Here is an 11,956-nt window from a genome sequence, read left to right as displayed (position 1 = left end):
CTCCATCCTAGCTATCCCTCGTGCAAACCATCTCATACCTGCTCAATCTGCTCACCATCTCTGAATGGATCACCACAGTTTATAAAACAATTACCGGGGTCAGTTTACTGCATAATCAAAATAAGACAAGTACAAAAGGCAAACTGCTGATCATCATCCACCTCCAAACTCCCGAACTCACATAGTAACCGACTACACACCGAATTGTGTAGCCCTGCCAGATTACCCATCGCAACAGGTAACCCTCGCCACCAGTGGGGGACCGCAGTCAATCCCCACCTAAGCCCCTCTCATCAACGAGCGATAACCTTGTTCATTAATGTGCACATCCCCTCCTGTGGCGGGTTCCACAGAGGGCGAAATTAGGGCGTGAAGCCACTCCCGCAGGTGACTCCACTCAACAACCACATCAACTCCAACGCTCCAACAATGATCAACAAACAATCAATCGTACACAATACAACATAATCTTAAATCAATTAACGGTAAACTGAGTAGGGAAACCCTACCTTCTCGTAATCTATTATGCCGCAGCCAATCATAGAAATGCACAAGGAGTAACACATCATCACCTACAATAACGATAATTAACAATCAACAACACATACGATGACCAAAACCCCAAACCCCCAAATTAACCCAACCTAGGGTTTGCTAACTTATAAGAACAATAATAGATCGACAAGGATAAGACACTTACTACGGCGATTGACACGGAATAAGATGCTAGAACCCACAATCGACGACCTTTGCCTTGGAATTGATGAAGATGATTAGAGGAGAATGAAACGTAGTTTAGGTTTTGGAGGAAATGACTTTAGAAACTGACAAACGACTTATATATAATCTCTAATCATTTTAATCAAAACCGCGGAAATGATCCGTAACAGACCGGGTACTCGGTCGAGTATAGAGTATACTCGGTCGAGTATCCCCTACCCGGCCGAGTATTACCATACTCGGCCGAGTATTCCTGGACAGTAGCCTGACTAGAAACACACGACGCATTACTCGACCGAGTAAGCCATATTCGGCCGAATAATAGACTTAAAAAACCGTAGTATTACACTCTTCCCTCCTTAAAAAGAACTTCGTCCCTGAAGTTCCAACCCAGCCTATAAAAAAATGGACACATAACACTAAGTCTACCAACCACGCTTACTTCCACAACATGGCTCACGATATCGTCTCAACTACAACATAGTCTCTCAATACTAACTCCATAGTACTATCGAATACCTACAACATAAATGTTGCCAACATAAATGTTGCCAACATAAATGTTGCCAACATAAATGTTGCCAACTCTGTCTTACTTCCATAACGCTCACTAGCAAACTCAATACCAAGACAATCCACCAGACAAGATCAACCACCAAAACGGAATGTTACATTCTACCACCCTTAAAAACGAACTTCGTCCTCAAATTTTACTCACACACATAAACATCATCACATAATCCGTTAACACTATGGAAGTTTACTCACACTCCCAAACATCATACTACTACAAGCACTGCCATTACCTATAATGAAATCGACCATCACACAATCCATCCTTATTCTACACCAACACTCAAACTTCCAATTGCAACCTGTATGACCATCAAACTCTCTTGTCGCATCCTGCTCCTCTTAAGATAAATGTTACGTCCTCGTAACTCACTAATACTAAGTCCTTTGATATACCTCCCATAATCCTCATTACCACCGCATGTCAACGATAACCCACTATAACCTCAACACCTACAACCATTCCTATATCCAGGGCTCTCTTTCTCTAACAGTCCTCATACCTCAATTCATTCTGCACTCCATATACCCTATACCATAAAATCCTCAGCATAACCACTACCCCAACTCTTCAATATTACCGCAAAACGAAACACTTCTATATATATATATATATATATATATATATATATATATATATATATATATATATATATATATATATACACTCATCTCCACGATCATAACTCACGATCCACAACGGTTACACAAACTCACATTAGCTTCTCAAGTTCATTTCTTTTATTACCACAAAACTCACCCATAACTTAACATGCTACTAAGTCCCAATAAAAAGGGTTATAAACCACCTATAGTTTCCAGTTCAATACCACACATGTTCCACAATTCTCTTGCCACAACTATGTCCACCAACGCCTCATCTAAAACAAGATTAGAAGTACTCTAATAACCTCTCACAACTGTGTCCCATTAACATAATATTACTATGTAATACCCGCCCTTTTGGAGACCCGTTGACCAGCGTTGACCGACCTAGGGAGCAGTAATAGGCCTTAGAAGTGCGTACCAAAGTTATCTTGTGTTTTGAGTTAGGGGTGGTACTCGATAGAGTAGAGGCTACTCGATCGAGTAGCTTGGATACTCGATCGAGTAGGGGCCACTCGATCGAGTAGGTGGGCCACTCGATCGAGTAGCGTCTTTTCAGCGAGGGTTTATAATCGCGTTTTGTTAAATCCGCAAATCATTTCCGCCTCTTTCTCCTAAACCTAAATGTCGCCCTTTCCTCTTCCCTTCACCATATGTCCTCCATGGAAGCCCTTGAAGGTTCTTATGCCTTAGGAGTGCGTAGCTTGAGTCGGGTAGCGATCCTTTGCCAAGTTTTCCTCTTATAGGTATGTCGTCATCATCATCTGTGTCTTGTGTTTTCAGTTAGGACAAGAATGATAGTAATAGATGATTGTATTGTGTATATAGGTGTTGCTTGGTTGCTGGATATTGCGTGTGTTGGCATGGAATGGTTGTAGTTGCGTAAAGGTAGGTTCGCCTACTCAGTTCCTGTGGATGGTCTAGTGTGTCGGTTGTTGAGTCGTGATTGTTGTGTTGTTGTAGTGTTTGTGTGGCAGCGTATATGCGGTAATTGGTTGGTGTACACAGTTTGTTGGTTGTGTTGTATTGCAGCTGTCTGTGACTCTTTGTCTCTGGTTCTCGAGGTGCGTCCTCGGCTGAGTGGAGTCACTTGCGGGAGTGGCTTCACGCCCTAGTTTCGCCCTCCGTGGAACCCGCCACGGGAAGGGATGTGCACATTAATGGGATAGGGTTATCGCTCGGTATGATGAGCGAGGATTTGGTGGGTACGGCTGCGGTCCCCCACTGGCAGGGCTGGTCCAGTGGACAGTCGGTGACGGAGATTGATTGGAGTGGGTGTGATTGTGTGTGACTGGTTGTGCTGTGTTGTGTTGTGTTGATATTTGTTGTTGGTTTCGTTATGTCTTATCTCAGTTACTGACCATGTGTGGTTGTCTTGTTTGTTTTTGTGTCTGCCGTGATCCCTTATGGTGAGCAATCAGTCTTAGCAGGTGTCGATGCTGTTGATAGCTGGAGTTCTGGCGGGGATGAGTTATCACGAGTACGGATAGAGTTAGTGTGTAGCTGACGAGTTGTATCTTTATTTTGTGGGTTTGATGTAACACTTGTAAATTTAATTATAATTGTTCTGTTATCGACCTTTGATGATTATTTACCTCGGGCAACCGAGATGGTAACGCCCTTATATGCTAAGGAAGGTCTAGATAAGGCTCCTCGGTATATGGGGGTGTTACATACTATGCCATGACAACAACAGAACCATACCCAACTCTCTTTCTTATCATACACTATTCTCACTCCCAAGCCGACAATAATAAGAAACATCGGTAAACAAAACAATGGTCTACATGCCCCGACCGACACTCACAGGAAACAACAGTAAACAAACAACAATCTATGACAACACGAAAATACTCGTATCACAACACGAATTACCGTGCCCGGTGCACAACAACCACATCGATAGTCATCACAACTTATTCAATCCCATAAACACTGACTTAGTACGACCTCATTGACCAGAAGACTTAATAAAAACCGCTTTACTAGATCACAACGCAACATATTGCATGGGATCACAGATACTAACTTTATGAATATTATCCATACCATGACTCATGATGTTAGAACCTCACACAAACATTTACACATATCATGGACCCATAATCGAATCTGACTAGCCAGTCCTGATCACGTAAGTTACCACCTGATAAAGGTTACCTCTCACCCGTGCTTAACTCGTATGCCCCTGCTATTACATTCTCCCATTCGCATAACTATCACTTCCTGACAATGTAACCACACCATTAATACTCAACTACTAGCACCCGCCTCCTATAATCACATCTCATACCCCCTCACAACCATACATATCAACCCGGCCTCTACAAAAATCAACCACTTTAGAATGGTTATCTTCCTTATTTAACATCATCCTTAACCACTAGTGACAACACTACGACACCACCATCTTCCATGCAACTACTCTCTTACTTCACTTCTTAATATAACAATCCATTTCCTCTCTTTGGTTATCATCATCCCAAATAACGAACATCAAATCCATCAACAAAATTTACCTCACATTATTTCCAATTCTATCCTTTATTGCATCGTTGTGGACACGGAGGGCCCACGAGGGCGCTTGGGAAACCAGCGTTTGCATTTGTGGAATTGCCACCATTTATTGTGGAAAATTGGAAACCATTCGAATACTTTGCGTCATGTCAAGACACAAAGTAATGACATGAACACTAAGAACTCGTTACCCTTAGCATTCCATGTCTAGAATGACTCTCGTGGATGCCAATAAACACGGATGTTCACAGAGATTTGGAGTAAGGGGTGAGGGTACGTATTAGGAAGTCCTTTTAATGAACACCTAATCCCGCCCGTCTCGATAGCGCCTCTACTAATGATTAGGGAAAACGTTTGTACTCGATATGTTGCCGATTATATGCATGCAATGCAACATCCAACGTTTTGATCCTAGCATGTGAAGAATTAACTAAGTCGGTGAACACGTAATTAGCACTCAATTAGGTTGAAGTTGGGAGTTAGATTAATTACATGTGAATGGCAAATAAATAAATCATACAAAATAATAAAATACAACAAATAAATTGCGATAATTAAAATTACAATAAATTACAATGGTTTAATGATTTATGTCAAAAATATATCTAAGACGGATAATTTGAGAAAAACAAGAGAAAATAAATTAGGATAATACGGACAGATTAAAGGTGATATTAGGGTTAATAGTCGATTAATATGTAAACTAATGAATTAGGTCAAAGCAAGAACGGAAGTTCAGAGTCAGAACTCAACCCGGAATAGGCGCAGCAATGCTGCGTCTCTTGGAAGAGGCACAGTGGTCACTGCGTCTGTTCCTGAGGTGAGTTCTGGCTGTGAAATCGGAACTGCGTGTTGTTTATGTTCGTTGGTGTGTTTAATGATTGATTATTGATATTTGACTCGGATGAAAGTGATTTAGCATATTATTAACATGTGAAATTGGTCATAAAAGCGGTAAAAACGAATTAGAACTAATTAGAACGAATTAAAATGGATTAGAAATAGTTACGAATTAATCTCCTATTTACTAAAAGATTAGGCGATACTACGTTTTTTCCCGCCTAAAAGTTAATCTAGAATTGGGCCTTCTGGCTTAAGACACTACACGGGCCAAATGTCCAATCTAAACTATTCCCTAATAAATTTCCACATAAATAGCAAAATAATCTTAGTAGCAATCTGTCTAGCATCTGATCACACTATCAAGCAAATATTCAGTGCCAAAAATAAATTTCCTAAATTAATAATTAATCATCATCTAACTATTTTATATATTACGTAAGATTACAGCAATAATTAATAATCATCTAAATATGGGAACTACGTCTAATTATTTTATAATATAATTAATTCATCTAATCATCATCTAATTAATCATCATCAAACGTGAGATTACAGGGTTGTATCGTAGTGTATTGTGAGAATATTTTTTCTTTTTTTTATATACAATGAGTATTTCTTTTTAGTAATATGTAGGACTTTTAGTTGCATGTAATGACAATATTATTTTTAACAATGATTATAGTAGAGGTTAAGACAGTAGATAATTTGAATGTAATCCAATTGTAGTCAGCATCTTTTTGTTTTACCTAATAATACTAATATTATATTTTATATTTAAGTAGAATTATAAAGTTAAATAAAAAGTATTTTTATTTAATGTCAATAACTTAATTGTAAATAACTATATGTAACAAAATCTAAAAGATGTCGTGCTATAGCACGGGGTCTAAGCTAGTTACAAATTAATTAGGATTGTTTAGGTAGAAACTATTAAGAAAGTTGTGATAAACAGATGAAACCATATACAAAAGTCGAATTCCAGAGATTTTATATGAACGAATCGAATCTCCAAAACCGGGGTTTGATTTGATGACGAAAACCCGCAAATATTGATTATATGGGATTTAAGTCGGTTTAAAAGCGATAAATTATTATGAATATGTGTTATGATTATTATATGAACGAAAGAAAGAAAAACAAGAAATTAAGACAAAAGGGACGGATTAACAGAGGATGGAGGAAGTAGAAGAAAAGCAGGAACTGCAGCAGCCTCTGGAAGAGGCGCAACAGTTGCTGCGTTTCTTCTCGACGTCTGCCTATAGTTAATCCGTAAAAACAATTTGATAAAAGGGTTTTTAGAAATCGTTCTTAAGCATATTTTTGACGTAAACCTTACATTAATTGGTACAATAATAAAATACAATAATAAAAGATGGGATTTACACCCTCAGACTTACATGTTTGACGAAACGAGATTAACTAAGTTAACGTTTAGTGATTGCTCGACTCGAATGTATGATGAAAGTGCCCTCGTGATAAGATTTAGATTAAATTGATTGATTAATTGAGTGTAGTTGGTCAAATTGGTCGGTCATGCAACGTGACTGGTACTCAGAAGGATCCGAGCTTACGTGGTCGATTGATCAAGCACGTAGACGTCAATAAGCTTAGAGCACGGTCTTAGAATGCAAAGGGAGAAGAGAAGGGCGGACACTCGCGTGAGAAATATGAGGAACGAAGGTCCCTATTTATACTAATCACACGGAGGAATCATAGAATGACTAAAACTTTGGAAACAAATCTCGAAAAGATCTGAAAATATGCAGAAAACAGCTGTGGAAGAGGCGCAGAAGCCACTGCGACCCTTGGAAGAGGCGCAGCAGGTGCTGCGTCCTTTCCTCAGAGGTTTCCTCCTGCGGAAGAAAGATTTCCGCGTTTCTTTTATGGAATTGCGGTAGATCTCAACTTCCTTATTCCTTAAAATAAGATTTCGGGATATATTTTGCCAAAAGATGTAAAAATATATTATGGAATAGAAATATCCGGAATATTCCAGAACATTCTGACTCGGCATTTTAAACGGTTTATTAGAAAATGAAGCGGTTTTTAACCCGGACTACAAATGAACTCTAATTACTGTCAAAACGACCGTAATGGCGTGTAGATGACGACCAAATGGTAGACACAAGTATTTGAGCTATCACTTGATGATAAACTTACGAACTGTCATAAATCGTTCCGCGTACCAAACATGCGGCCCAATCATCACCGGGTGGTTTGCGGGAGGTGCAGAAATGAGGTATCTACAGAGCCCCCATTTTGACTGAGGCTTGGACAAGGCGAAAGTCAAAGTATAGCCATCAGGTCAACCGAAGATTACAACCTGACGACTATGGCGACGCGAGGCGGTTCAAGGGGTCTGGGCCAAGGACCTATCGTCGGGAACATTTTAGAGTCTGTCGACTATCGGGGAGGGTCGTTTAAAGTCCATTAGACTACGTAAGGAGGCTCGCCAGCCATAAGAAGAAACCATACCTGAGACTTCTTTCTCGAGATGCTTCCGGAGGTGCGTAGGAGCTAAGGCTAGGACCTAAAAGATACATAAGGGTTGTGCTAGGGGTGTGGGACCCTAAGAGGAAAACGTCGGCGAGAAAGGCGGCCAACGAGTAACCGTGGTTTGAGCGTATGAACCCTGAAAAAAGGCGATCCTAAGGGGGTTAGGATCCTATAGGTGAGGGCTAGGTGTGGTAACATGGGCAGGTTGGGAACCTAGAAGAAGGTTGGTATGAGAACATCCGGAGAACGATACCTTTGCAAAACTCCAAGGGGAAACAAAACATAATATTGAGGGCAGCAGGACGTCGGTAGAAACTGCTGGGGTGAATCTGCTTGCGTCGATCTCAAGCGAACTCCATATCTTGAGAAGTACAATCGACTGTCATGAACTCTCGCTGGGAAAATAAGGGTATTGATAAGGCGTGTCGAAACATCGTCGAAAATCCGCTCGTTGCTGTAAGCGAAGTCTTGATGAAATATCCTTGCTGGGCTTGATAAAGTACTGCGATGATTCACAGTCTGCTCGAAGAAAATACGGGTCCGGACAAACATAAATGCCCAAGAATCCAAATATATGACATATGGTGTTGGAAAAGAGGCACACCAAAGATGGGCCCATAAATAACGAATTCATAACGAACTTTTGAAAATTGAGCTGGAGGAAAGCTGGGGAAGAGGCGCAGCAAGAGCTGCGACTCTTGGAAGAGGCGCAGCATCTGCTGCGTCCTTTCCTGAGCTCGTCCCTGTCTGAGTAAAAACTCGACAGAAGTCGTGTTTACTCATAATAACAAATCACAAAAACCTCTTAAACTCTCTCAAATTCCAACCATTTTCCGTCAAAATTTGATCAAATCCTTCCATTAATCATGACTAATCGAGGTATGTGTCTTATCCTTGCTTTAATTCTCGTGTTTGCTTGATTTTGATCGAAAAAATTAGGGTTTTCAACCCAATTATTTCGAAAATTTGGGGCTTTTTCCCCCAAATGGATTTGCCTTGTAAAATTGACAATAGAAATGGATAATTGGCAATGTTAGGAACATAACCATGTATTCTTTTTGAATTTTTGTTAAGTATTGAGCATTTGAGTGAAATTGAGACGGTTCCTCAACTATTTCGAAAATCACTTTGAAAATGGCCTTAGGATTGCCCATTTTTGATGAAATTTGGTTTTTCTAATCCTTGTGTGATGGGTAAACTTCCTACCATTTTGGATTTTTGATTTGTGACGACTTTTTCAGGACACTTTTCTAGGGCATAATCGCCATTATAGCGAAATGTTGGCGAAATTTTGACTCAAACCCATTACTAGGCTCGGACTTAGACTTGACTTGACCCAATTTACCACATGAGCGGTCGGGTTTTAAAAGAAATGGCCAAAGATGGCGAGAAAAGACCATTTTCGAGGCTTGAAAGGGCTTAAAACCACCTTCACCGAGGCTTGTTGTCATTTGGCGCGGCCTAATTTACTCTAATTTTGCAGGTGACATGGATTCTACGTCGGGGAAGGCTCCCATGAATGTGGACACCGACTTCGACCCTTCTCTCACTTTTGAGGAGGTGCTCAAGGAGGTTGTACAGGAAGAGGTTGAGGAGGTCCCGCGGCGGGCCAACGTTGGACAAGGTGGTCGCCAGCTAGCGGGGGCACCTGAGTGGGCTGAGAAATGGGATGGTCGACATCTCATTTGGGCAGCGGAGAGCCACCTGTTTTACAAGACGGCGAGGAGCTTGGTAGATTTCAAACATGCCATTTCCTTATCATCTTTCCTTATTCGTTTGCCGTTTCATTTCTCTTTTGCTTTGAGCTAAAGGTAGCTTTGCATCGAATGGATACAGGAGGCCAGGAACATGCGGTCCTTTTCCGGCTATACAATGATGATGGAGGCCTACAAAGCTTTGACGGAGGAGGAGAGGGCCATCATCGAGCTAGGAGCCTTCAGAGCTTTGGTGGGAGCGTGGAGGGCGATCAAGGAAAGGAAGCTTCGGGCTAACCTTTACCTGATTCGAGCCTTCCTTGATCAGTACTGGGACATGACCTCGACCTTTCACATGCCTTTCGGGGAGGTCGGGGTCACTCTGGAGGACTACGACATGATCTCCGGTCTGCCGTGTGGAGAGGAGGCTGTGCTGTGGACGTTGACGGCCATGAGGGTGCACTCGGTTGAGGCCAGGAGGTTGATCGGCTGGAACCTGGGAGAGGGTGCTGCCAGCGTTCCCGGGTTGGTGCCGAGTACTTACGTCAGGGACTACTTTGCGGGTAGGACCCCGCGTTGGTGACGATGGAAGGGAGGAAGGTGGCTCCTCCTGCTTGTACTGCGGAGCAGAGGGCTCGTCTGTGGCTCTGGTGGTTCTTGTCTTCGCTTTACCTCGGAGACAAGGGGGAGAGGCCGTCGACGAAGCTTCTTCCGTTCCTTTTTGACTTGAGTGACCTAGGTCGGTGGGACTGGGTCACTCCTGGCTTTGCGGTCCTCACTCGCTATATGAGGGCCATGGTTCGTCTTGAGCTGATGGACAAGGGGATTTCTTCTACTACTGTCGGTCCTGGACTGCTGTTGGAGGTATGAACCTTTATTGCGTATCATGAAAGATCATTACTTCTTCTTTTGCTATCAAACTGTGAAAGATCATTATCGATTGTCTTGTTTTGCAGGCGTGGGTGTACTCCTACTTTCCGGGCTTCGCGCCCAAGAGGACGGAGCCTGAGCCGCGGGCTTACCCAGTTGTGAGGGACTGGGTGGTGTATCGTAGGAAGAGTCAACGCTCTTATTACGATGTTTGTCGACGGGGCGTGAATGCCTTGAAGCTGAGTGACGTAAGTATTTTTGATCATATTTCCTTTATTGTTATTCATTGTTTCTTGGAAGTGATCATAAGAATGACCCCTAGATTGCTTGTTTTAGTGGGTGCCCAGACCTTGGGTGGACTACCCCGATGCTCCACCTTTCGTGGCTGAGGTCCTTCGACCTAGGAGCTCGAGTCGGTTGCTGTTGAGGACGCCCAGGGGTCCAGTGTGGTACCTGGGCGAGCGCTTGACTCGTCAGTGCTCTGTGACGCTTTAACGGTTCCCATCGATCCTCCGCGGACAATGTTTAGGGAGCCTTCGGATGCTGAGAGAGAGGCTGACTTGGCGGACGTTGGTGGTGACGCTCTTCTCCTTCCTGGTGAGGAGTACTCTCTGTTTGTTCGCCAGAGGTTGGCGTACTGGCCGATCGTGGTAAGTATTTTTCCTTTTCTTTTGACTTGATTTGACGAGCTGACAAACGATCGTCGAATAAAGAATTCATTTGAACTTTGCAGGAGGTCGAGGTGGCAGGCGTCGAGCCCCCAGCGTACCCCGAGACCCTTGAGTACACTGACGCGACGGGGATGACGACGATCTCCGATCTCCGCGACTTCGACGAGGAGGTGACGGACGCTGGCCTGGAGGAGTGGAAGCACCTAGTGAGGAGGGTAAGCCCCCAACTTCGGTTATCTTTTGCTGTCTTTGTTGCATAAGAATGCGTTTTGTTCTTTGTTGAAAACCTTTTGTTTCTTGAAATGCAGGTGGCGCCGTCACGGCATGTGGCGTTGTGGAGGGTGGCCAACCGGCTATGGGCCACGGCCATCGAGGTGCTTGCAGGTTGCCGAGGACGACAGGTATGAACATCTCATTCTCTTTATTTGAATTTGTCGTGCTTTTGTTTGAAATAATTGAATGAATTTATTGAAATGAGGCATTTCTTTGTCACTTGCAGAGGGAGCGCGACCTAGAGCGTGATCCGGCGTAGTCCCAGGAGGAGACAGCTCGCCTGTTGAGGGAGTTGGAGGTCCGCGACGTCGAGATTGCTGCCCTCGAGGCAAGGGTAGCCGAGTGGAGTGGCGACTAGGAGTAGTTGCTTTTTCTTTTTGTTGTCGGTTGTCTTGTATATACTTTTTTATGTTAGACCTCATCTTGGACCTTTGGACCTGTTTTGGGCGAGAGCCTCCAGTTTGATGTATATAAGATGGCCTGAGTGTTTTTGCTGCTGGGTTGTCTGTTGTTCCTGCAAGTACGCTGAGAAAACAGGTTTGGTAGATGACGGTTTACGCCATCATGCTGCCGAAATTTACACAGGATTTTCACATAAAACACATAATATACATATGACTTAAATTAGCGCAAAATGAGAAAAGCAAAAAAGTGCCTGTAAATGAGCAAAAATGAAAATGCGAAAAATTGCTC

This window comes from Silene latifolia, chromosome 2 (genome assembly GCF_048544455.1).
Source record: "Silene latifolia isolate original U9 population chromosome 2, ASM4854445v1, whole genome shotgun sequence".
Lineage (NCBI taxonomy): Eukaryota > Viridiplantae > Streptophyta > Magnoliopsida > Caryophyllales > Caryophyllaceae > Silene > Silene latifolia.
This window is presented reverse-complemented; position numbering follows the sequence as displayed.